The sequence below is a fragment of the Ambystoma mexicanum genome, chromosome 2p (genome assembly GCF_040938575.1).
Source record: "Ambystoma mexicanum isolate Mex_15411 chromosome 2p, UKY_AmexF1_1, whole genome shotgun sequence".
In the NCBI taxonomy this organism is placed as follows: Eukaryota; Metazoa; Chordata; class Amphibia; order Caudata; family Ambystomatidae; genus Ambystoma; species Ambystoma mexicanum.
In genome coordinates this window covers 943,695,166-943,720,985 of record NC_090923.1, presented here as the reverse complement: position 1 = coordinate 943,720,985, position 25,820 = coordinate 943,695,166, and the positions used below count along the sequence as shown (strand labels likewise).

The 25,820-nt window shown below is 44.4% G+C and overlaps 1 protein-coding gene across 1 annotated transcript in view; it reads right to left on the bottom strand.

Annotated features, from left to right (window-relative positions):
- GIPR (gastric inhibitory polypeptide receptor) overlaps positions 1–18,474 on the bottom strand; it is a 582,639-nt gene extending 564,165 nt beyond the window's left edge. The window contains exon 1 of the mRNA XM_069643058.1: positions 18,233–18,474. The gene's annotated coding sequence lies outside the window, so the exon portion shown is untranslated. The remainder of the gene's footprint in view (positions 1–18,232) is intronic.
- Positions 18,475–25,820: the final 7,346 nt, after the last annotated feature.

Here is a 25,820-nt window from a genome sequence, read left to right as displayed (position 1 = left end):
GGAAGCACCTCAAAACCTTTCTCTTTGCTTCTGCTTTTTTATCCTCCTCTCCCCTGCTGGCTTCCTGGCTGATACTGAAACTGTACTGGTTACCTGGCCACCCTCTGATCTCGGACCCAGGCCCCCTGCCCTGCCAGTCGCACTCCTGCCTGCCTTCCTGGCAATCCTCGCACTTGGGGACTGTTTTCTGTATCCCTACATTCCCACTACCAGCACTTGACACCTGTTGTCTGCATTTACCCTCGCATTTGCCACCTGCTGGCCTTACTTTTACTTTGAATATTTATCTTCTTATCCCATGTACTGCACTGTCCCCTCCCTCCCACCCCCCTGCACTTTAACTCTTCCCCTTCCCATGCACTTGCGTGATCTGAATGACACCTGGCCTAGGATTGTTTTTTGTCTTCCCTCTGTTCCCCCTCCTTTGCCTCATCACGCCTTGAAACACTTGTGTATAGGTGTGTTATAAATGCCATATCATATCATATCATATCATACTACAAGCCCTTTGTAGTTAATAACTTAATTGGAGCTGGGAACATACTACTGGTGTAATACAAATGTCTTATCCAGGGATGCCTTCAGCCACTCTATCAGCACTTTGCCTTTCCTTCACTGAAGTCCTGCTAAAAACCAGCAATGGCAAGTGTTTGCTTGTGTATACGTATTCGGCATTTGCCAGGCACTGCCATTAAATGTCCAGGTACTTGCACCAGTTTGCAGCTGCTACCATCAGAGGTTACCTAATACCACTATGGCGGTGCCCAGCAAGTGCCTTTTCCATGCCTACATTAAACCAAAACGGTTGGCGTTGCCAATACTTGTGTTAAAATAGGGATGCAACTGCATTTCTGGTACCCACCACCAGCTGAATAATGGATTTTAGACAAGTTTTAATAGAGGCCACCATAAGCCATCTGGGTGACCCAGAAAGAAATAAAGCAGAGCCTGGAGATTCACAACAGTACTTGTTCCGCTATCCATGTAAATCCAGTGAATACCCTGGTGCCGAGGTATGATTGCAGCTCATACACTGCTGTAAAGGGTCACACTCGTGTTCCATCATTGAGGGTTCAAGTGGAATAGGATAGGGTGGGTTGGCGAAACTCCATAAAGCATCTGCACTTTAAGCGCAGGTGAGAGTCTTATAAAAGATCTCTCTAAAGGTCCATCGCTGGGAGACCTGGAGAAACGCAAGAAGTGAAACGGATCATCACACCAACTGAGGTGGAAGAGAAAAACAAGGCCCGTGGGGGGAATCTTATTAAGGCCAAAGTATTTCCATACATTTGGGGTAAGCTCCTGTACAATCTACTGCATATGTCAGTGACGGGGAAAGATGTAAAGGAGTAACTGCGAGCAGGCAATTCCTGCCTCTCCCCACCCAAGTCCTCAATGCGCCCCCTGTCCCCCCCCAGATTTTATGGGTCTCCTACGCCCCTGAGCTCACAATATACTCCTTACGAAAGATTAAAAAAATAAGACTAGTAAGTGTCTCTGTGTCCGAGCATGGAGGTGTTTTTCTTTTTAGTGTCATGGGGGGCCAGATCTAAGTGCCTCTGGTGATTTCAGAGGATCACCAGGCTACACCCCAATGTATCCCTCCATCTCCAAGTGCTGCCTACTTTGCTTTCCTTACCATAAAAAGAAGAGCTCTGAATATATGATGTGTCCCTGATCAAAAGACACTACTTGTTGCACTTATGAACAACCCACGTTCTTCCACACAGCTTTATTGTGACTTCTGACAAAATATTAAATGCCACGTATTGTTGTGAAAGTAAGTCGGGGAATCGGAGGAATAGTTCTCATTTCTACTATTACTACAATTGATTTTTTATGTTTTGGGAGTTTTTACAATTGCATATTTCTTCACATTGCAGTTTAACCAGTACTCTGTACCATGTCACCCTTGGTTTTACAGTTTTAGAACTGTTTGCCCTAGATGAATTGCTGTCCCGCTATTTTTGCACTACATGGATTGTCTGCCCCAGAATATTTGCCCACTGACTGGCGTGTTTTCCATAGACACATTTTTGCCCACTGTATGAACTGTTTGCCCTTGATTACTTTTTAATTGTTGCCAGATGTAATTTGCTCCCTGGCATCCTAGACCCAATGCTTACCCTATATCAGGAGTCTGCAACCTTTGGCTCTCCAAATGTTTTAGACTACAACGCCCATCGTCCCCAGCCAGAATGCTCAATGATGGGGGATCATGGCAGTCACAGTCCAAAACATCTGGGAAGTCGTATGTTACAGAGCCATGCCCTACATTGTTGTGAAACAGTTTTTTTTTGCCTAACAACGTAGATCAGTGGTTGCCCACCGAATGAAAAACTGCCTTTTGCTTAATGATTGCATACCACATCAACGGTCACCCTACTGTATTTGTTCCATGGCTGCCCTAGATTAACTATTACCAATATTCTATTGTAAAGATTTTTTTCTACGATGCCATAGAGCGAAATGCACCTGGACAACAATTAATCAAGGGCAAACAGTCTACTATGCCAGGAAGCAAAATGTATTGGGTTATCAATTAATATAGGGCAAATAGTTCATGCAGTGGGCCGCAGTTAGTCTGCAGCAAACACTTCATAGAGTGGTAAACAATATTAATTGTCAACAATTTAACTTTACTTCTTGTTGGAAACCTATTAATTTGTTGTTCCCTCTTGTTCCACAGTGTGTTTTCTCCCTGATCGCACACTCTCATGTTGTCCTCCACTGAGTTCTTGCTCCAGAGTGTTCAAATACAACATGAGTCTTACTGTAATCGTGCTCCTGACACATTGGAGGGATGCTCTAAATTGCAGGCTGTTAAGATGGATTTCCAAAATCAATGCTAGTGGTAGATGATTTTGGGAGTTCACCCTATTATGGTGAACAGGGAGACCATAAGAGAACCACAGAACAGCTTCTCTTCCTGTTATAAAGTCCAGGTCACCAGTTCCAAAGCTACACTTCACCAGCAGGTTTAATAAGAGATTGTTGATGGCAGTGGTTATGATTAAAAGAGTGAAAAAGGTAGGTAAGTGAATTCACTCAATCCCAGACACTAGAATAGGCCTAGTACGATATCCTGGACCAGGCCTCCATGAACCAAATTCACGAAAGAGTGATTTAGGGACATGGCTTTACGCCCATGTAACCCTATGGAGATCGGGGTTTGGGGGGAGAATAAATAGGTATGTTCACTTATCCTACTCACTCTGATTTCTCCAGGGACCACTGCTGAGGTTCCATAATCTGTTGGGGACACAATGTTCTGTGCTTGATCTGGTTGAGGAAGACCCAGAAGTTGCAGGTGCAGATATCACTTTTCAGTGCAGGATTTGGTTTGGTTGGTTGCATTGCTTCAGAGTAGGTTCCAGTCAGCTTCCAGCAGAACCCCCAGACGAAGAAAGGATGACGTCTTCTGCGATGCAGGTGATCTCAGGTCACTTCTAGGATGTGAAGAAGATGGATTGCAATCGAAGTTACCCCGGTCAGGTGGCGACAGGAGATCTTCAATCGATGAACAAAAGATGGGCTACAGCCGAGTTTGCGTTGTTAGTCCTTACGGAGTGTTAAAGAAATGTGCTACTTCTGATTCACAATATGTTGTTTACTGTATTTCCTGCCCGTGTGGGCTGTACTATGTACGGCAGCGTCCCAGAAAGCAAAAACCAGGTAGAATAAACACAAGTCTTGTGCAAGGACTAACAATGCAAACTTGTGTTTAGCATGTCACTACAAGGAAAAAGGTCACTCCAACGCACAGATGAGATTCCAAATTCTAGAAGTTATTGACAAACAACAATTCAAAGGTTTTAATACAATGCACTAGACCACTTGCGCTAACCCCTTCCAAATGTTGTTACACAAAAAGTTTCCAAATCAATTGTTTGTACAGTTGCTCTTCTTTACCAATATGCTAATGGTTTGCCAACACGGTTTTCAACCTTCACAAATACAATTGTGCAAACAATTGATTTGGCAACTTTTTGTATAACAAAATTTGGAAGGGTTTGGTGCAAGTGGTCTAGTGCATTGTATTAAATTGTAGTTGTAGTGACATTGGGCTTGTGTCACAACACCAGACCAGTGAAAGCCTGTTCCTCATAATTAAGATAAATGTGGTTTTGGATAAGTTACAATTAATAATTCTAATAGGTAGGGAGAAGCTCTGTGATGTTCACACCCATGGAACTTTTACCAATTCAGAGGTGATATTCAGAAATGACTAGAACCGAAAGAAGCCTACTGAATACACAGATTGGACTCACGTATCCCCTAATTTGTTGACTCATTTCTTCACATGAAACTACTTTTGGAGCCCACATGTTGTCAACATGCGTCAGCTCCAAAAATGTAGTGTTGTTATGATTTTCGTGATCTGCTTAACCGTATGGGCATTTTATTTGCTCCTGCACATTACTGAACTCTCTTGCAACTTCTAACTACGGCTCATTCTGACTCTCCAATACCTTCCAGTACTTCCCCGATATTTTCAGCTTCACTACACCTCCTCCTCTATTTTCTTTGACTTAATTTCTTTCAAACACCTAATTTTTATCCCACCTGAAAAACATTTTTAGAAACTTTAATTTGAGATTACCATTTCCACTTTCTTATACCCCAAGATTGTTCACTGTTTTCACCCTCAATTTTCTTTTCTCTTCTTTTATTCATATTGGTTCCATTTTCATCTCCCTATTCCCGGCATGTCATTTGGGGATTGCTAGGGGTCGCAAATGCGACCCCTGGAGGCCACAGTTGCAACCCCGGGGGACTCCCTTGCAACCCCAACTATAAAAAAAGAAAAATGTAAACAACAAAAAAAACGGGTGTTTATGGAGTAGCGGGCAATCTCGTGGCACAGGGGGCCGACCACATCGGGTCCGGTGGGTCCCCAGCCCAGTCCTCACCCATCAGGTGAAGCCTGGGCCGGGGAGGCACTCAGTACGGGTTGGAGCTGACCGTGACAGGTGGCACATGTCACATGCCACGTTCAGCTCCAGGCCCTTCTCACTCTGCTTCCTTGCAGCTCACATACAGGAACCAGGAAGCTCTCGCAGCTTTCTGGTTCCTGTTTGTGAGCAGCACAAAGGAGCCGAGGGGGCCTGGAAGGACAGACCAAAGCTGCAAGAAAAAGTTTGGAAGGTTTTTTTGTGAATAATATGATGTGTGTTTTGCATGTGTGAAGTGCGTGTCAGATGTATGTACGTGAATGGTGGGTGAATGAGAAGTCATGTGATGTGATGTGCATTTTTGAATGTTCTGGCTGGGCGGGTGTGTGTCTGTGTAGCAAATGCAATGAGTGGATGTAAGAGAATGTGCGAGTGACTGGTGGTGAATGCAAAGTGATGTGATGTGTATTTTTGAATATTCTCGATCGGTGGGTGTGTGCCTGTGTAGAGAATGCAGTGAGTGGATGGATGTGTGTCAGTGTAGAGAATGCAATGAGTGGATGTAAGAGAATGTGTGTGTGAGTGACTGGTGGGTGAATGAGTATGAATGTGATGGTGTGTTTTTATATGTTCTGGGTGGGTGGGTAGGTGTGTGCCTGTGTAGAAAATGCAATGGGTGGAGGTAATAAAAGGTGTATGATTGAGTGACTGTTGGGTGAATGAGCATATATGTGGTAGTGTGTGTTTCAATGTTCTGGGTGGGGTGTGGTCTGTGCCTGGGTGGTGAATCCAGTGTGAGTGAGTATGAGAGGAGATGTATGGGTGAGTGACCAGTGGGGGAAAGGGGATGCATGTGTGTGTAATAATCTGGGAGACTGGGGATCACTGGAGCATTTTTGCCACATCCTTTATTGACTTTACATGTTTTACTGGTATTTTTGGGCAAAGGGCAAGTGCATGTGTGCCATTCCCTGGCTAGAATGGCATTTTGGTGTAGTCAGTCTAGCCATTGCTTACTGCGGCATGACATTTATTAGTCGGCATCTTTAAAAAAGCAAGCATGATAAGTAGTGTTACCCCGCTAGACTGATGTTTTGGTGTAGCGGCCTGTATATTCTTAACTGTGGCATGACTTTTGATTAACTGAGCATCTATTATGAATCAAGCAAGATGAGGGTTCTTATGGATTTAGACTGGCTTACAATGGAACCAGTTTGGACAGGTTTACCTATTGTGACATGTCACTTTTAATGGCCAAACCAACGGGAGCATGTACTTACATAGGAGTACTGGCATATATTGGCAGAGCCAGTTTTGTGCCCAGTGCCAGTAATGATACTATAGAAAAACATCTTAAAGCAAACTTAAGTGTGATCTTAAAGGGGAATACTAGCATATGTTGGTGGAGCCAGCATGGAAATGTATGGGCACAACCAGCATACAAATGTTTTCTATACTAGCATATATTGCAGGGACCAGCATGGTAATGCATTGGGAAATGCCCTGGCAACTTTTGGTGACCTGTATCTATTGTACTTTTTTTCATGATTCACCCTACACCCTACAAAACCAATTGTTGGCCTTTCACTCACATTTTACCAGAAAGTGTGCTGTGGAGTGCACCACTTTTAACCCATTATTCAAAACATTTACTCTGGGGATGGAGAAGAATCCCCCTGGTTCCCACTGGTTCCGCCTCAACTCATTTTCGTTATTTCGAGCTCCCTCGCTATGTTCAGTCGCAATCACATACCTGTGGCAAATATTTATACCATCCAAAAAAAACAACTCACCAGTCACTCTCTCTATGTTACCTTATAGATTTAAGCTTTGATTGAAAAACATATTTACTTCTTTCACTTGCAGTAGTGCATGCCCCTGCAGCCGCATAATCATCATGGACATTGTGAACAGGTGGTGGTCCGGACTGGCCCGGAGTGTGGCGTGCCCTGTGCTTTGTTAAGGAGCTTGGAAGGGCTCCCACAGCATGACTCGCAGGGGAGCTGCCAAATGTTGTGCTATGCCATTGGGCACCAGTGGGTCTGACAAAGGGGTAGTGTGCAGTGGGTGTTTTCAATTTTAAATAACTGTGTGGTGCTATGAATTTATGTGTGCAACAATTATATTACTTTAAATGGTGTTTTTTTTTTTTAACTCATCTGTCACCCAGTATTACGCTTAGATAATAAAAACTAGGGGGGTTCTTGGGTAGATTGAAAGAACCTTTCCCAGGTATTATACTGCAGCAAAGATAACATTATCAGGTGCACTCCCCTCTGTGCACGCACGCCAGTCTAATAGGTTTATACTATCGGAGTGGTAGCTGAATCATAAATACATTCATAACCAGGGAATTGTGTTGATACCAAATCCTGGTCAATGATTGAATTCTCAGGCCTTGCTCATGCAGCATTTTTCTCCTGGTTAAACAGCAGTGCTCGTCTCCCCAGGTCAGTGCTTTTGTGGCTTGTTTAACACAGCAACACCACCGATAATATGTTGTGTCATTGATCTATAGATGTTTCATACACTAGCTGTAACCTGCGTTACCGATTTCGGTTACTCTGTTAGAAATACTGCATTATGTATGTTTTACATATAGACCTCACGTCGAATCTGGAAAATGGCATTCCCCAAATGTGTAATCGTGGACAAGTCATGCCTCCCTCTGTGCCTCGGTTCTTATATCGGCTGAAATGAGAGCACCTGGAAACACGGGTGCTAGATGCATCTAGAAAATCTGAAGGTCATTTGCCATCACTTCCTGTGATGTCACTTGGGAGCAGGGTCAAATTACACCACTTCCTGTGATGTCATGGGGGGTCAAGGGTTGTGTGATGTCACTTCTGCTACCCCTGGCATTTTGGTGAAAGGACGTCCTCGCCCTATTCCCTTTTTTTCAACCCCCTCTCCGCCTGCCCTCCTTTCCCTCATCCCTTTTTCTGGCCCTCTGATGTTTTTTCGCTCCCTTTTTTATCAAACCACCTTGACAATTAAATTCTTTATTTACCGATACCTCACTGCATATTGCTGCAATGATGTTATCAGGCTAATCTGATGCCCCACCAGCGTCGGTAGCCTAATATGCTCGTGCGCTCGGTGGACCCCAGTACACTAATCTGTTTTCCCGCTTAGTACATCCCTGTCTATAGCGGCGAACAGCTACGAGGCTCTACTCTCCAGAGGGGAGGAAGGATAGCCCAGGAGCAACGTGTTTGCCTTGGAAGCAAAACAGCGCAGCGCAACACAGGCTTGAATAACAATCCTGCGCTTAAAAGCAATCCAGGTACTAAGCATGCTATAACAATTATATTATGTTATATTATATAACAGTAAGCCTGACACAGCTTTGCAGAGTTCCACGTTTGAACCTCGCTTGGGCTCATAAAAGCACATGGAGTCTCTGTGGTTAACTCTAACATAGTTCTATTATTTTTCTAGCAATGCGTTGCTACCGTTCCATGAACTCGGCAGCCTTGTTTGTGACCATACCAGTGTTCTGACACTGCAATCCTCTCAACAGGGGTGCCTCTACCTTTTTTAATTCCCTTCACTTGTGGTGCAATTTCTTTTAGACTATTCTGCGCAGGACTTTCCCAGTACTCATTATGATGTCCCACCCATCCAATTTTTAGATCACAGGATGGTCTAGTGGTGACTGGTGGGTTTTCCTTTATGTCACAGACCAGGTGCAGCTCTGTTTTCGATATTTTATTTACCTTGAATTTTATACTGTATTACCAGGACCTCAATATTTCTGTTGTTTTCCGTCTTTCTATTTTTTCCACACAGACCTCGCCTTGGTAAAGGACCAATGGGGGTCCAAAATGCATTAGCCATTGTTGTCTGCCTGTACACTGATTAAATAATTGTTTCCACTATTTATTGTCAATCACACTTATTCTCTATTATTACACATAATTATGTTATTCTTTTGACATTGTAACTAAACATTGTTAGACATCTCAGCATGTTGCACTGTTTATAAGTGTGCAGCCACAACAGCCGGCGAACCCCCTGGTCCTTCTACAACATTTATTGTCATATTTACACATTGCATTTAACTCTGTACGTGCTGGCGTTTGTTAATGTTGAAATTGAGAAATCTAAATAGAGATTTTTTATTTACAGAAACCACAGGCACAACTGAGCCAAATCTCACATTCTTTTAAAAGCAAACCAAAATAGTTGAGTATCAATTAATATATTTTTGAGAAGCAGGCAGTGCCCGATTGGTCCCTTATTTACCTACTGTCGCAAAGTTGGCAGGGTCGGATGGTGAGGCCAAGGCAGAATTGCAACAAAATGTATTTATTTAATTGTGTTAATATAATAACCAGTGACGAAAATGACAAATGAGCGGCTGTAAATCCCAAAAGGAAATTAATCAATGAGTCTTCTCGCGCCCCCTGACTGCTCAGGGTCTACCAAACGTGCAGCACACTTTTTTAAATGGGTTCCCTCACCCTTCATCCCCTTTCTTTTCAGTTTTTCCCTTGGCTCTTAATCTGAGGTTTTTGGGGTTCTCGTCCACTATTGTCAATTCTTCTTAGGGTCTCCCTCTGTTTCTTTAAAGTTAGCTTTAAAGGACTCGTGCACACTTCTTCTTTGTCAGGTTTAAGGGGCCACTGCACCCTACATCTCTAATCTTCTCAGTTTCTACCCCTGTGTTCTTAATCTTTGGTTTGAGGGGTTTCTGCACCCTTTTCATCTCTCTCCTCAACAACTCCTCCCTTGCTCTCGGAATTGTGTTTATGGACTCCCTTCACCTTTCCTCTATCTTTTCAACTTTAAGACAGAGACAACTGGCTTTGCCTTTCAGAGTTCCCAGCTGCCAGTTTAAGGGCTTCTCATCATCTCCCTCTCTGAGTTCTGAATTCTTCCCTCTCCACCGCCTCTTTACTCCTCTTCTGGACCTGCTCTTCCTTGGCACCACTCCACGTGCATGTTCCTCCTCCCTCTGTGGGTTTAACCACCTCAAATCCGAGTCTCACTTCTCTCCCCTGTAATGGCCCAAATAGTCCCGCTCATCCCCTCCAAATTTTGCTAGCTATCATCTCACTAGCATCCTGTACTTCCTCATGGAATATTCCTCCAACCAACACCTGGTGTTCAACTCCACGCCTGGACTGGCCACCTGTTGATGTTGAATTCCAAAGCTCCTGGTATTCAGTTCCACCCTCCTGGTGTCTCTAAGCACATCCAGGTCTCAATTACAACCTCCTCCTTGTTTCCTCTTCCACCCTACTGCTCCTGTCTCCAAACAATCACCTTCTGTTGTTCTACTCCAACATCTTCCAAGTAGTCTGCTCCACCCTCCTGCTGCTGTTTCCAACAAATCCCCTCCTGTTCAGGTCCAAACTCTTCCTGCTATTCAGTTCCACACTTCTCCTACTGTCTCCCATCAGCCACCTTTTTATCTTTTGGTACATGTAATTCCAAAAGAATTAACCGAAGGGTTGAAACTAGATCTGGAAAGATGGAAATTGCTAAACTTGTCCTTATGGGGGAAAGAGAATGCCCTGAAAATGATGTCTGCTCCCAGGATAAACTATGTGCTTGGTATGCTGCCATTGAAAATGAATCAACGATAATGGAAGGAGCTTGATGGGCTCTTACAGAGTTTTATTTGGTATAACAATCCTCAGAGACTAAAATTGTGGAAACTACAATTACCACTGGACATGGGTGGACTGGGGGTCCCAAATTTCTTTGCTTATCATTTAGCTTTCATGGCTCAAGTTTTGTTTATCCCGTTTTTGAAGAAGTCACCAAAGGATTGGGCCACAGCTGAAGCTGGTTATGTAGGGTAACTGACACGAGGGCTATTTTAACATCTTCATCAAGACCTGGAACTAAGGTAAATCTTATCACTGATTTTTGGAGGTATTCTTGGAAAGAACTCTTAAATCTATTAGGTGTCAATGCACTTAAGGGCCCAGAAGCCTCCATCTGGTGGAACAAAGGGATTACAGAAAATGGGAAGACATTATTTTGGCCAGACTGGTTTCTAGGAGGGGTGCACTGGATTGGTGACCTACAAAAGGATGGAAAATGGCTAACAGTGAATGGGGATATAGAAAATGTTTCGTCTATGGATTATAGATGGTTAAAGCAACAGGTGTAATTGATTTTGAAACTGGGCTGAATTTTGATCTTTTTTTGGTCAAATCCAAAAAGGGTGAAGGTGGTTTGGAAAGTCGAATTTATAAACAAACTGTGTGAAGATATACAATAAATGAACAGTTGAGGGAGGATTGGTGCAAAAGACTTCACTGTGAAATTTCCACTGAACAATGGCTGGCCATGTGCAAGAATGCCAATTTATGCTCAATTAGCTTGAGTGAAAGATCACTCCAAATCAAAATTTTAAATAAAGTCTACTGGACCCGGGAGAGATTACATAAAAGGGGTATTACAGATATGAATGATTGTTGGGGATGTTTACACCGGGTTGGAACATTGGATCATATATTATGGGAATGTGTGAGGGTGCATGGTTTCTGGGTAAACATTGGTGAAATAATAGAAGATGTCCTTGGAGGAAAGATTGCTTATGACTTTAAAACCCTGATTTTGGGAGATGATGTGTTGTTGGAAGAGTGGGACACCTGCCAAAAGAAATGGCCATTTAGAGGAGCTGCTGGAGGAAAGAAAATGATTTTGAGAGGATGGAAATCAAGGGTATCCCGTGGTGTGAATGATTACATTGATGAAATGTATAAATTAGCCAAGATGGAGAGAACGATTTATGGTAGAGAAAAGAAACATTGAGAAGATTTGGGGGAAATTCATGGATCTATATTAGTCTCTATTTTTGATATAGGGAGTTAAGGGCGGGGGTGACTGGAATGTATATAATTCATGGATCTATATTAGTCTCTATTTTTGATATAGGGAGTTAAGGGCGGGGGTGACTGGAATGTATATAATTCATGGATCTATATTAGTCTCTATTTTTGATATAGGGAGTTAAGGGCAGGGGTGACTGGAATGTATATAATTCATGGATCTATATTAGTCTCTATTTTTGATATAGGGAGTTAAGGGCGGGGGTGACTGGAATGTATATACGTAGGGTTTAATGTACATAGTTGCATAACTGCTATTGTTAATATTATTCGTTTTTTGATGCATTGTTATCACTATATTGTTTTTAGCTCTGCTATTTGAGATAGATAAAGGAGGAATGGGGATAAATATGTGTTTTGATGTATCTAGATGCGCTATGGTTATCTTCTTCATTAGTGTACTATTTACCATTGTGAAGTGCTCTGAATTTATTTGTTGTTATATCATTGTGTTTTATTATGGAAGGAAAATAAAGAATTTTTTTTTTTAAAACACCTTCTTTTCAACTCCAACATCCTGCTGGTATTCTCTTCTAACCTCCTCCTGCTGTCTCCAACCGGCCACCTTCTGCTGCCTCTCCTCTCCTCTTCTGTCTCCTGTTCTCTTTCCCTTGTCTCTTGCCAGCTCCTTCCAATGCCTTTTCACCACCCGCCAGTTCACTCCAAACTCCTGCCACAACCTTCTTCTCAAAAACCCACACTGCCTGATTGGGACTCTGGGCTCATATAACCACGCCACCCCTCCCACTGGGTTGGACTTTCTTTGGAGGACTGCACCTGTGGGTGTGAATGGTGAGTGTTGTGATAGGCTACTTTTTATTGATTCGCCTGGGACCAATCCTTTAAAAGGCTGAGCCATCATTTTTGCATTTTACTCTCTTAACTGTGTGGATGCTGCAGCCCCGAACAGTCCACATAGTTTTCCACATATGTAAATGTCCTGGTGCTGGTGCTCGCACCCTGTGGGAGTGTTATATTATGGTGAGTAAAAGCACTTTGGAATTTGGTGCCATTTCCCTCTCTAAGCTTTTTGATCCTGCACTGTAGAGAAAGGAACAGGACGTTGGTTTCTTAAGCAGACGTACTGTGCAAGTCCTGTAAGAAATTGTGATGTTCCTCTGATCTCTGCATGGACACGAGCCCGCTGTGAGGGTGCAGTAGGAATATGTAGTGTCATTCTGTTGTTTGAGCAGGCTCCCTGTGAGAGGGTCAAAAGAATATGTGGTGTAGCTCTGATGTCTGCGTTGACACACTGCGCGGCTGCCTTAGAAACATTTTCTGCAGAGAGCCAACACCTGACTCCACATGGATGAAGCTGTCCAAAGACATACGTGAATCATGGTTTTCAGTTATTCGCCTGTTAAGGTGCTACCATAAGTGAAATAAGCAGCCAGACCAGTGTGTATTATGTGCTCAGAAGGGTTTCAGGCTTGAATCATTGTCACAGATATGCCATATGTTCCCAAATTACCATTTTATTTTATGTAAAGTAACATAGATTGGTTCTATTTGTCCCCCTCCCCTTTCTCATGGGTGACGTCAGGGCCTGCGGAACATGCCTGGGGTCTCAGTGGGGGCCCCGTTCAAAAGGATTGGGGGCCCCCTAAGCAATCTCCTTCTGAGGCAGCTGTGTGGTGCCCAGATCATAATTGAGATGTTTCCTAATGGGTGATTCCCTGGGTTCATCGTGGATCGTGCAAAACATGAGCCCCGTCTTGATCTGTAGTATTCCCGAAGCATAGTCCCTGCCCCACACCAGAGAGCTGAAAGCAGGTCAAACAGGTCAGCACCAGGGCCTTTTAAAGGGCTATGTCTTTGGCCAGGCAAAGCACATTGAAAGTGACAGAGGCTTTATTCGGAGAGACTGGTCCCTTCCTGGGCAGTGTGTGCTTACCACCAGTCCGTCATTGCGGCTTCATACTGTGGCAAAATCTTACTGAAAGCACGGGAGCCAGGGGGTTAATAGCAGCAGATTATCACGGGCAGGCAGCCAGCAGGGGAGCGTGCACCCTACATGAGCACTTCAGAAAAGAAAATAGAGGCAAGGAAGATGAATATTTGTTGCTGTGGGGATCGTTTGATGCCCTCTATGATTGACTTTATATTCTGCGGATAATTAGAGGGTAGGATAAGGGGGTGTTTTTTTTTTTTTTTTTTTCCTCTTTGTGATGTTTGGTTTTGTCTTTGTGGTATTTTATGTGTATTAGGTATAATATTTAGCAGGGTTCATTTAGATACGTTTTGCATGGTTGATTTTATTATTGGATTCGGTTTAAATGGTTTGCTCATGACTTTCATTTGAAAATGAATACTGCAATGTTAGTTTGATCCTATGTAAAACTGCTGTATTGTAAACCTAATAAACAGAAGTTAAAAAAAAAATGTAAAAAAAAAAAAAGAAAAGTGCCTAGGTCATTCTTTTATGGAATGAAGGTGATTTAAACACTGACTGAAATGCTTATATACTGAGTGAACCACAGGGGAGCTTTATTTAGAGTATGCAGGCAAGACCACCTGAGACAATTCTGGCTCAAAACACACATTTGCGGGGCCTCTTGATGTCTTGTGTGTTGCATGCGGGACTGGACCAAGGCACATGCCCTTCCTTTCAGTCAGGCCCAGCGTAGTGTCGTCACGCCCCTTTCCAGCGCACCCCCTCGTTGTCGTATCCCACTGAAAACATTGACCGAATCCCACTTCTAACACTTCTGTCAGGCCATCAAAACGGTAACAGACATGTCGAGAAACCTGGTACTACAAACACGGCAACTTTGATACAGCACATCTTCCTAGGTCAAATGACCCCCCCCTCTTTTCCTCTGCTGTACCTCCCGATGCGGCTATTTATTTCTCTCGCCTTCCAAGCCGTCTTCAGTTCATTGGACATTGGCGACTCATTCAATGAGAAGTACTTCCTTCACACCGGGCTCTCGTGGTTTTCCTTTCATATCCCGCCCCACCCTCCTCCCATGGAGCTCCATAATTCTATTCCCATAGCGCTTGCCTGGATGGATAACTGACGAGTTAAGCACTCGCCCCTGATTGTGGGCCTCCTGCACTCCACGACATCTTAGCCCTGCCGCCTTCTGAAGGTGAGAAATGGAGCATCATTGCACTGCGTAAAAATGACAACTATTTTCACAGCACTTAGAAGCTTGAGAAATATGCCTTGAAGCACTAAGTATACACTAGATGTGCCTCTGTAAGCAATGTAAACATAGCGGCGTATAATGTATGCATTTCACTATAACCTGTAGATCATGGAACGTTGTCCCTAACTGGCCTTCTACTCAGCTACACCACACCTTTCATCCCTGCTCCCGCCGCTCCCCCCGTGCTAGCTATTCCCTTATGTGCCCCCTTCTCCCCTCCCTCGTGCACTTCCCCACCCGATCCGTGCTCTCTATTTCCAAGACATTAATACACCCTCCTGTCTCTTTAACCCACCCACTTCGGTTTGTTTTGTAGTCGGTCACCTAGCAATTTCAGTGCCAGAAACTAAACACAGCCAGAAGCCCAGCAGTCGATGCAGGAGAGGAAACGAGGTTATGCCACATAATGAGAGCACGGTAGACTGTACATATTTCCCCAGGAACGTGGGGCTGAACGTCACGCGGGCTGCGGAGACAGTACAAAATACACAACGCAAATATGGAGTTTACCTGTAAAACACACACGACGTAGAGTAAATGTACACAACGCAAGAATCGGAAACACCGCACACTTACAGTACGTGTAAACACAATTATACACACGCAAAAGCAGTAGCGTAAATAAGCATGTACAGGCTCACTTTACACTGAGACGAGTGCAAAATAAAAGCGTAAAAGTAAGACGTAATGCCTTTACATGTCCATTTTGTGCGCCAGCTCATTTTCGTGTCCTTCCAAAGCGTAGGCGAGGCGCAAAGAGGCTAATTTTAATCAAATAAGTAATTTGGTGGCAGAGAGACGGTAAGTGTGGACAAACACCTAGGCAGCTCCCCACCACCACATTTTCGTCATTTACATGGCGGGGTGTAAAAATTCAGGTGAAAAGGCGGCGCACACGTGTGTATGCGACCTTTTTCCCTGCACGTTTGCACTCCACCGTGAAAAGTGTGTAAATGCTACTGCATTTACTGTTAATTGTGAGCGTTGCATGCCTGCATGGCAAGCGGTGCTCACAATTCCCATTAAACACTGCTCAAATGTTGGGCAGCGGTTTATTTTCATTGTGAACTCTGCTTACCATGCGCGCAAGGTAAGCAGTGTTCACAATTACAAATAAACAATGTCTGACATGCGGGGCAGCATTCAATTGTTAGGCAGTGTATACAATCCCTATGGGGGCCCGCCTGCTTTATGCATAAGCATAAAACAGGCAGACCCAATAGGGATCTCCAACATTTGCGCAGATATGAAAATCCATGCCACCGTATATGCTGGAGCATTTGTATGGCAGAGAGAAGGAAAGGCCGAGGGAGCGCAAGTTGAATTCCGTCCCTACACTCTGCCATACAAATGCATGAAAATGTGGCGTGGCATGACTGAAACGCGTTAAAGCTTTACTCAAGACTTTTACGTCTTTCAATTACGTAATGCCACTGACCAAAATGCGCCCCAAAGTGAAGTGCGCATCTCTGCTTTGCTCCTCTTTCTTGGGAGAGCACAACGTTTTACAACTACATGATATTTTCATGCAGGCATAAAACAAGTGGATTCCTATGGAATCCGCCTCAGAATGCCACCTGTTAATGAGCAGGCGGATTCCATAGGAATCATTAGTAGACGCCACCTGCAAGGCATTCCCACTAATTTTAAATGAGACAGAACGGGAAATGGAGACGTTAATTTGAGGGGTAATGCATTTTACACCTCCATTTCCTGTTCGGCCCTATGTCCGCTGTACTCACCTCTTCTGTATTTTGTGAGCACGTCCTTTCACCCCTGCATGAGATTTTCATGCAGCAGTAAAAATAATGGATTCCCATGCATGTGCATATTTGCATGTGGTCCAAACCTGGAGGATTCCACAAGAATCTATGAGTAAACGCAGCCTTTAAAGCGCATTTGCAGGCAGCGTTTACTTTCTCGTGAGACAGACAGGGGAATGAAAAGAGTGTACACCTCGTCTCTACTCTTTCCTTCTGCTCTCTGCTTTGTGAGGGTTACTACAAAATGAGGCTGATCATTTGCAGGCAGCATTTACTTTTCGTTACACAGCAGAGAATACAACTGAAGAGCAAAGGTGAAGTCGCCTGGTCTAACTCTTCAGTTTTGCACTGTGCTTTGTAAATGGTTAAAATTGAATGCGTGGTGCGCCCCCCAGAAATCTTTCATAGGGCTGGCCTGGCCCGGTCATAGGGGTGGGCTGGCCTGGCGCAGGCGCCGTTGCATTCGTTGAGTGGGGGGAGGGGGGATGCAGTGTTTTTGTAAGGGTGGCCGTAGCCCCCCTTGGCCACCTCTTGGTTGCGCCTCTGGCGGGGACCCAACAATACGCAAGTGGGCCCCTGCATTCCATTTGCCTATTTTTCAAAAGGACCTCGTTTGTTCTGCAGGTGCATTGGGGGAATGGGGCTCCTGTAATAATGTCCCCGTACAAATGTCGCCTGGCAAAAAAGTCGCCAAAAAAATGCTATTTTTTGCAGTGACATTATTACGTTTAACATGCGGGGGACATCCCTGCAACCACCAAACCTTTTTTTTGTGTTCAAGGGGATCAGGGGACACCCCCCAACCCCCTCTCCCTTTGACCCCATATATATGGTCACCATATATAATGACCCCACAACCTTTTGGAGGAGACATTATCACCTTGATTCATGGAATTATTTGCGCGTAAAACGCACATTTGCGCGCGATTCTTCCAGAAAATCCCCATTCCTCAAACAGGGATTTTCAGGCAGAAAGGCGCGCAAATGTGTATTTTACTCGCAAATAATTTCATGCATCAGGCTGAAAGTATGGCGACCATATGTAGTGGGGACAATATTACCTGATCCCGGGCACGGGCCGGGGAGATATATATTTATATAACAATGCAATACGCACATTACCGTTGTGACACGTAGCAAGTGCACCCAGAAACCACATGACACTCTGTGTACTTATGGGGTTACCAACAAATATACACTTCAAATACAAGCTCATTCCCAACATAACATGCCCAAATCTATATACGAGACGCTGCCGTGCCTGCATTCTACAGACATAAGCTCAGTTCCTACAAAGTAACAGACAGTGAAAAAGCCACACGTGCAGCGTATACAACTACGCATTTATCTGCTGCGGCTAACACTGCAGAAGGAGCGCGTGTCTGTGCGCGTCTTGTGTGAGGTACGGTATTTCTGTGTCAGAACTTGCGCACCACCCGTTACTTACACACCTTACCCAGTCAGGAGGCAGCGAGTGTCTGCGCCTGAGTTCGCCCCCCCCCCCACCCCCCTTACGCCTCCCCCCATATGGAGAGTTCGGTCACCGCTTGGAGAGTTCGGGCACGGCTCACCTGTACACGAGGTCCTCCCCCAGCCTGCAGGTGCTCGGTGTTTGCGGCAGTCTGGGGGTCCTCTGCTCGGAGTCAGCAGCAGTAGCTCTCCGTTGACACCGCCAGGGAAGAAAGACCAGCTCGTGCCGCTGCCATGAGCAGCAGAGCCAGGCGACTGGGAGCCTGTGAGGGGTGGGTGTGTAAATACTGAGGGAGCGGGGAGGAGCAGGGGTTTCAGCCTCAGGCACCTCGCCATCTCCGGTGGGTTCAATTCATATTCGCCCCCCCCCCCCCTGCACTAGATCCTCGCCCCCTGTACCGCAGCCACCGCCTCTGCACAATAGTTTGCTAATCTGCACCGCCCCCTCCGCTGTACCCCATCCTCATCTTCTCTACCCCCGCCTCTCTCCACACATGTAATTCTTCTTTGTAAGCATAGACACAGTGAGGCATGATGGGCAAGACAAGCCCCCTCATTGTCCCAGAGCGCATCTAACAGCTGACTATGGGGGCACAATTGTTTGATGCACAAAACATGTTTAAGAACTGTGTGGAACTGAGCATTTTATCCATGTTAGGAATACAAATATCTGCACATCTGTGCAAATAAATGACTACGAGCATGTGACTTTATCCCAAACTCAGCGGGTGTGTTGAAATCTTGAAAGTAGTACAGCTCACTGGGCAGGATTCAGGTTGCCCTTTTGTGCTTCAAAAGATAATGCAGTTTCCTATGCATGTGTCCGTTACATAGCACAGAACGAGGAAACAAGCAACGGAGCCCTGCAAAAAACGGGTGGAACCAGAGAAAGAGAACGCGAGGGAGAGCCGGGAAGGGAAGCCAATTAAGATGCTTCATCCAATAGAGCCGTGCTCACATGTATGTAGAGGCCAAGAGACCGCTATCAAGTCTAACATGCATACGCCTGCATTCTGGCTGCCTTTCATCCTTTAAAGAATGAATAGCATGATCACCGTTTACTGGACTAGTAGTAAAATAGGAATGTCCATTTTTGAGTGCCACAACAGAAAGTTTCTTTTTTTAATAATAAAACGACGCACCTTTTAGGCCTTTTAGAGGAGGGCTATTTTGAGTGCTAGACATGGTTTTACTGCACTTTTTTCAGCCTCTCTTAATTAATACCACACGACGAACACTAACACACCTTGCAGTTTTCCCGTAATGCCCCACTTTGGCCATATTACATTTTCCATGTTTTAACTAAGCAGATCTCATATTTTGAAAAGCACCTAATGCTTCATTTAGCACAAACTGCAAACTGAATTGTTGCCTAACTAATATAATTTTTTTTACTAAGATGTGTGGTTTGCTACAAACCTTTATCTATACGTTCCAATACATAGCAACGTTTTGCATTCTAACACAATGGTTTTTATCTCCCCTATGACACCTTGCTAAAATGCATAAGAAACCATGACGATCAGTTAAAAATACTTTTTTAAAAACTGAATCTGCCCAAAAGTTAATGTAAAATGCTCTCCTAGTAGAAACCGATGCCTAACAAAAAACGCACAGAAACGTCTTAATTTTCCCCAAAGCTACACCTGATGCAGTTTGTGACTTTATAATTCCACATATGCCCCCAGTCCAGCACGCACACTTTACAAGATTCCACAACGTCAAGCCCAGGAGCCAAATAAACCCATTGCTCGATTGCACGCATGGATTCTTTTAATACATTGATTTTCATCATTCGTGGCTGCTGTTGTTGGTGCCATATGGCCCGGGTGTGGCACTCTCTTATTTCCATTTTAGTTTTCAGAGTGGAGTATGCACGAGATGCTGGCTAGCTTGTCTGGTGTTTGTGTGGGTGATGAGTTTGAGCATGTCGTGAAGGAAAGACAGGGTTTTGTGCTGGATGACTTTGAAAACAATGCAGAGTCCTTTGAAGGCAATTCTTTGGGGCACTAAAAAGCCAGTGGAGCTGGCCAAGAGCCGGGGGTGATCTGTGAATATTCGGGCAGGTGGAGGAGGAGTCTGGCTGCTCTGCTTTGTATGAGTTGCAGGGGAGCAAGGGTGCTGCTGGGGACTCCGGCGAGAAGAGCATTGCTGTAGTCCAGCTTGGAGAGAACAATTGCTTGGACTGCAGTGTGGAAGGCACGGGTAGTATAGCTCAGTGGCAACATGCTCATTTTACGGTGCAGAGCAATGCAGGTTGGTATTAAGCGCGTTAAAAAAAAACAATTATAATCAGGAGGAAGGATGTGTCTCATTGTACAGAGGAGTTATAGATTGGTTGTTTTGGTGCAGCGATATGGTGTGTGAAGGAAAGGGGGTCAATTGTGTAATCAAGGGATTTGACAGGTGTGGAGCGGGATATGTGTTGGTTCTCCGAGGAGAGTTCTTTGATCCAGGGTGGAGTTCGGGTTAACGTATGGGGGGTGGGGCAGATGAGGAAGTATTCCATTTTGGAAGGGTTGAGCTTGAGGAAGTGGGTGGCCTTCCAGGTGGTGATGGAAGAGAGACAGCTTTTGAGGATGTGGAGTTGGGAGGGGGATTTGGAAGTATATTTGTGTGTCATCTGCATATTGGTGGAAATAGACTTTTTGTTTGCCAAGCGTCTGTCAAAGGGATTCAAAATATAGGCTGAAGATGAGTGGAGCTAAAGAGGAGCCTTGCAGGACCCCGTACTTGACTGGGATGGGGTCGGATCGAAATGGGAGCATGGAGACAAAGTGTGTCCTGTCAGTAAGGAAGGGGTAAGCCAGTCGAGGGTGGTGCCGGACAGATTCATCCAGTGGGATAGTATGTTGAGTGGGATTGAGGATGTCAAAGGCTGCAAAGAGGTGGAGGAGTACGAGTAGTACTGTGTGTCCTTTCTAATGCATCCTTTGTGATCTAGAGGTCACTGTAGATGTGAAGTGTTGCAGTCTCAGTGCTGTACCCAGGTCGAAAGCCATATTGGAAGGGTTTGCCTAGGTTGTCGGTGGTGATGTGTTGTTGCAGTTGGGTAATGCCGAAAACGTTCCATTATTCTGATGAGGTATGGCTGGGTAGTGATGGTGTGGTCATTTTTGGGCAGTATGGAATCGAGAGATGCTTTTTTGACGAGGGTGAGGAGGAGTGAGATTTGTCCAGTTTTTTGCACAGAGGGGACAGCTCCTTGCGAGAGACAGGAATTGATAATGTCGAGCCAGTGGGGAGTGAAGGTGGCAATGGTGTTGGGTATGGCTTGAGGTGGCCACGCATCATCCAGTAAGTGTGCAGGTTTTGTTTTGATAGTAAGGGTCATGAGGATGTCTGCATTTGTGTTGATGAGGTGCAAGGTGTCCCATGTGTTGGAATGTTTGGGAGCGAGGGGTGGGAGAGCAGAGATGTGAGCTTGCCTTATGTGTATTTTGGAGTTGTCGTAGTCCATGTGGTAGTTACATTTGCCAGTGGATGGGGGTGTGGAAGGTGTGGGTGGTGGTTTGGAGAGAGATTTGACGATGTTGAATAGTTTCTGTTCATGATTGGTGGTAGATTGGGGTTCCTGTAGTAACGGGTGGCTTTGAAATTGCATATGGCTGTTGTGTATTTGTTGCAGCAGTGTTTGAGTGGTGTTTTGATTGTAGGTCATGGGTTCTGTTGCCAGGTTCTTTCTAGGTGTCTGACGTCTGCCGTTGAAACATGGTTTTATGGTGGTGACTGCATGGTTTCTGTGATGAGGGGGGCAATTTTTGTCCAGTGTCTGTGTGATGATGGTGTTGTAAGGGAGGGATGTGTGTGTGGGGAAGAGGGTGGTGCTATGAGTGGTACTTTGGCTGTGCCTGTAATGTGTTTGGTTTGACGGGTTGGGGGCAAGGCAGAGGTGTTGCAGGTGGGAGGGGGGCTGATGAGGTGGAGTGAATATGAAGGGGATAGAAAAGTGGTCTCACCATGACACCCAGAGTCGAATTTCCACAGTGGCATGTTATGTTATGTTATGTTAGAATTTTTGCCAACCAACACCAAAAAAGACAACCTGGCACTAAAGACTGAAGTTAAATTAAGCAGAGCAGGAAAAAGAGAAGGCTAGAAGAGTAAAGTTTTCAAAGCTTTCCTAAAAAGCATATGAATCGGACATGCCCAAAGGGCAATCGGCGGGGCATTCCATAACATGGTGGCTCTAACGGAGAAAGAGCGCCCCCCGCCCCATTATTGCCCGCTGGACTCTAGGGACAGCCAGAAGGGAGCGGTCAGCCCAACGCAGTGCACAAGTCGGAACATAGGGTTGACATTTCAGCTGCAAATATTCCGGACCAGCAGCATAAAAATCCCTATGCACTAGGTAAAAGGTTTTAAAAGACACCCGCTTAGAGTACTAGTAGCAAGGCGAGCAGCAGAATTTTGTAGCACCTGCAAGCGATGGATTAGATAATCTGGTTGGGCCAGATATAGAGAATTGCAGTAGTCAATCCTGCTGACAACCAGGGCGGAGACTACTGGGGAACGCAGATGGAACAGAATATAGGGCAAAACCTTCCTATGTATTTTAAGCTGAAAGTGAGCAGCATGGCAGACCTAACTGATCTGAGAAGCCATGGTGTTAAGACTTGCATGTCAGGAGATCGATTGGAAGGGTACGCACAGAGGAGACAGCTCATTCTCGCAAGAGTTCTTAAGTGTGTGGTTTCAGGCATGAAGGAGAAAGTTAACAGCTTGTTACATTGAAGCTGCACTAGAATAGTCTTATTAGAATGTGTAAAGAAGTTAAATGGCCCTACACAAGTAAGTTCGCCCCTCCCCTCACCCAACATTTGAAGGGTTAGCCCCCCAAATTGTTATCCTAGTTGCACACCTTGTGTGAGATCAGAGGGGGTGAGTGGAGTGATGACATTCTTTAGTATGGGTGCTGTATGGATGAAAACTAACAGGGTTGAAGTTGCCAAGGTAGATATTAATGTAAGGGGAGCTGTGTGAGCAGTTAGTGGTTTTAGTGGAGTGCTGTGGTGGAGTTTGATTTGAATGTTGGTTGTGTGCTTTATGTGAGGCATGTTTTGTGGCAATCAGTAACACACAGGGGCTAACAGGAAACAAGGAATAAAAAAAGGAAAATATAATCCCACGAATCCTTAGCTCTGTCAACCCTTTGCTCTGGACGGACTAGGGAAATAGCTGAATTCTCAAAGTAACCTGGAAGTAGTTAAGCAGGAAAGAGATATAAACAAGACACAGGAAGCCAGTCCACTTTTGATGGTAACAAACCACATGATGCTGGTAAGGAGCTGGACGGAGGACTGCAAGGGGAGCTACAGGCTGCAAAATGGACCCCCTATAGGGGACGGGGGAATCTATCCTACCTTCTGCCCTTAACTGGGGCATGATCACATGGTCAGCATGTAGATTGACCCTGGTTGGTTCTTGTAGGCCCCTCATCCTCTGCAGGCAGTCTCAGGCAGCTGGAACGATTGTCTCTAGTGCTGTTGTGGTGAGCTTGGTGTTCTTCTGAGCCCAGTTGAAGCCCATTGTGAGCATGGAAAGACCCTTCAAAAATGGTGGTTTTGAGGTCAGGGGTCACAAGAGCAGTTCAAAGATCTCGATGGATTAAGGCTACCATTCTTACTTGTTATGTTATGTTGTTAGGATTTGTACCTTGCATCAGTGCCATTTGCAGGTTCTCTTGGCACTCTGGCGCATCTGGAAAAGAGTGGGTGGGTTTGGTTATTTGAGAGGAAAGGGAAGGTGAAATTGCTGTGGTTTGTGTTGAGGTTGCAGATTGAAAGTATCCTGAGCTCTGTGTTCTTGTAAGCTTTCTAGGTCTGAAATTGTAGGAGGCACTGAAGGCAGTGTGTCCAGAGAGGTGACCTCATGCCCATTATGTGGGTGTTTGTTGGCCAGGGGTTTAGTATGTCAGTTGTATTTAGAGGTGTAGGTTTGTGAAGCTTGAAGACTCGATAGAGTGTCTTTTTTTAAAGCTGTGTGTGATCGGATGGTTTGCGTTTGTGCATGGTGAACAAGGTGGACAGAAATTGGTGGTTAGCCAGAAGGTGGGGAGTGTTCTTGGGTTTTCTGTTGTGCTTTCAAATGATTGGTTTTGCTGTTATTTGCATTATGGCGAGTGATGCTTGGCTTTAGTGGTTGATGCATGAAGATGTCCTGCCTTGAAGGTAAGATAATCCTGAGAGTAATGTGAGGGGTCAGAAATGCAAGGCGGACAATTCTTTGATATTTTTTAAAAATTTGCCATCTTATCAGAACAAAAATGATATCAAAATGTCTCACTCTCTCTACTGTACTGTGGGTTACCCTACCTAACCAAACTAAAGGGAAAACACTCTAACACAGGAGTTCTGGCCCTCACACGAAGCATCAAATACAAAAGAAAATGCATGATAATTCAACAATGATTCTCACATTATCTTGATAACCTTTTAGCATTCTTGGTGAATTCCCTTCACCAGGATTCAAAGAGTATTCATCTTCAAAGTTCAGCAAAATAATATATTGAAATCCACATAGATAGTAAAGTCTCAGCTCAGTTTTTGAAAAGTAAACATGAAGGTAAGGATCTGTCAACCAAAGCTCCAACAACAACACAAGTTCTTCTTCTGATGAAATAAAAGCTTTCCACTTCCTCAGAATAGCATCAATGTTTTTCTCAGCCACAATGCCCTTTTACCACTTCCAGTTATCCAAGAAGACTTGACATAGTTCAAAATGAAATACAAGTTCTAGAATGTTAATGAAACACAAGTCTTGGTTAACAGTAATGAGTCTATTCAGGTTAGAATTCACACTAGGTATATTTGTCTGGATGACTTCTCAGTTCTGTTGCTTCTATGTCAACAACTTTACTTCTACCACAGTTTATCATGAGGACTTTCTCCTTGACCCCATATTATTCCACTTCATTGGGACAACTGCATTCTTACATCCACTGACAACCCAAATATACCATCACTGCTTCAGCACTTTGTATTTGAAAGACAGGTTTGGACAACATTCACTTTAAGGCACTGCAACACCTTAAAATCGGCAGGGCACTCTTCCTCTGAATATCACTTCAAAAGGAGCAGCTTTTTTGCCTCTCGTCTGTCTATAACAAAGACAACTTCCGTATTTTATATAAGCAGCAACGTTTCTCTTTCCTATCGTTGTCTTCACCTCTTTGCCACTGTTAGTCACTAAAGCCTTGGTGCCATTCTCTTGGGTTTAGGTAATGCTTGCACACATCAATCTTGCCTCTGAGAAAGGCTGCTGTCAATCTCAATAAGGATATAATCTTGGCTTGGGCAATGCTTGCGCTCTCTCCAACTGCTGATTCAATTTCAAACACTTGACTTCTTTTAGATACAATGCTTGTTTGTTTGAATAAAGATGTAAACTTCACTTTTTACTTGGGGAAATAAAATTAAGCACACACAACCACTTCTTCATGAAGTTTAAAGGTTTTAAGTGCTTAACAATTGAGTTCCCCAATGTTTGTTCTGCTTGTTAAGAGACACAAAGCTACTTCTTCATAAGTTTAACGGCTTAACAATGTCTTTCGGTTATATTTGCTTTCATGCGAGTAAAAAGTAAATTTCCATTCACACGTAAGTGTTACTTTATATTGTTCCCTTGTTAACAAATGTAACAAACAACATCAGCTCGCTCTGGTTTACACCAAATGAAGATTTGACTGGG